The sequence below is a fragment of the Schistocerca nitens genome, chromosome 2 (genome assembly GCF_023898315.1).
Source record: "Schistocerca nitens isolate TAMUIC-IGC-003100 chromosome 2, iqSchNite1.1, whole genome shotgun sequence".
NCBI classification, from domain to species: Eukaryota; Metazoa; Arthropoda; class Insecta; order Orthoptera; family Acrididae; genus Schistocerca; species Schistocerca nitens.
Window position 1 is genome coordinate 966,864,968 of NC_064615.1, and position 1,608 is coordinate 966,866,575.

The following is a 1,608-nucleotide window of genomic DNA, read 5'->3' on the forward strand; positions in this document are numbered from 1 at the left end:
TAACTAACCTAGAGTCATCACACACATCCATGCCCGAGGCAGGATTCGAACCTGTGACAGTAGCTGTCACGCGGCTCCAGACTGTAGCGCCTAGAACCGCTCGGCCACCTCGGCCGGTTCCGTTTCAAAGACACATTCCTTTTACGTTAAAACTCTCCAGAACATCTACATTGTTTCCCTCAAGTAGAGATTCCATAATGAGGTTGCAAATGTATCTCAATCAAAATATTTGTGTGAAAGACCTTTTTTCGATTATCAAACTAAATACATTGCAACCTGAGTGCAATGTTCTGTGAAACTGTTTGTGTCTGACCGTATCTCTATAGTTTGTATCATATAAAAACTACATTATATTTGCAGTGCACTCCGTCTTCAGGCCACGAGTGGCCTAACGGGACCATTCGACCGCCGTGTCATCCTTAGGGGAGGATGCGAATAGGAAGGGCGTGGGGTCAGCACACCGCTCTCCCGGTCGTTATGATGGTATTCTTGACCGAAGCCACTACTATTCGGTCGAGTAGCTCCTCAATTGGCATCACGAGGCTGAGTGCACCCCGAAAAATGGCAACAGCGCATGGCGGCCTGGATGGTCACCCATCCAAGTGCCGACCACGCCCGACAGCGCTTAACTTCGGTGATCTCACGGGAACCGGTGTGACTACTGCGGCAAGGCCGTTGCCCCTATTTTCAGTGCACCAAAAATAATTAAAAAACGCAATAAAATTGTTTCACATGTGATCTATGTTGCTGACAAACGAGAAATATAAAACCAAGTCGAATGTAGTGCAACTGTGCAATTTAAAAGAGCGCGCTCGCAGTTTCTCCTTCTTTCCCCTCCTCGTGCTTAGACAGTGTATCGCGGTGCTGGGGGGAATGGTGTAATCAGGGTGAGCGCTATGGCACGTGAACCTGGGCATGGCTCATGAGCCGAGTTCTTGGTCGCCCCTGCTGTAGGAAGAAGAAAATTGTCCGCATTTATCCATTGAAGACGAAGTAATCGGATAATGTATTGAGTTAAATCCTTACGAGTATGCATCTTATGATTCCATTCTCGTTTGTGGTAATGATTTCCTTCTTGGGTGCTTGCGTTATGAGCACGATATTAATGGATATTCTGAAACCGCATTGTGTGACTTCCAGGTACTGGGTTTTGCCATTTTTAATGGAGGTTATTTTGAAGAAAATGTAGGTTGTATCTTCCCCATTTAAACGGCTTAGATGCCACTTAATTGAGGTTTCAACATAGGATTATACAGCTAACCGATTGCAAATTACTGTTTGGTACATTAACCTTGGTTTCGGCACCTACTAAGGGGGTCTTCATCAGAATGAAATTTTGATAAACCGTGAAATTACATTGCGAAAGAGCGATGGTCCGACTTTAGAGCACCTACGCTCAAGTCAAAAGCCGGCCGTGGTGGCCAAGCGGTTAAAGGCGCTACAGTCTGGAACCGCGCGACCGCTACGGTCGCAGGTTCGAATCCTGCCTCGGGCATGGATGTGTGTGAAGTCCTTAGGTTAGTTAGGTTTAAGTAGTTCTAAGTTCGAGGGGACTGATGACCTTAGAAGTTAAGTCCCATAGTGCTCAGAGCCATTTGAACCAACCAT

At 46.4% G+C, this 1,608-nt stretch overlaps 1 pseudogene; it reads right to left on the reverse strand.

The window, feature by feature from the left end:
• Nucleotides 1–562: 562 nt before the first annotated feature.
• Nucleotides 563–680, reverse strand: LOC126237912 (5S ribosomal RNA; annotated as a pseudogene).
• Between the last annotated feature and the right edge of the window lie 928 nt (nt 681–1,608).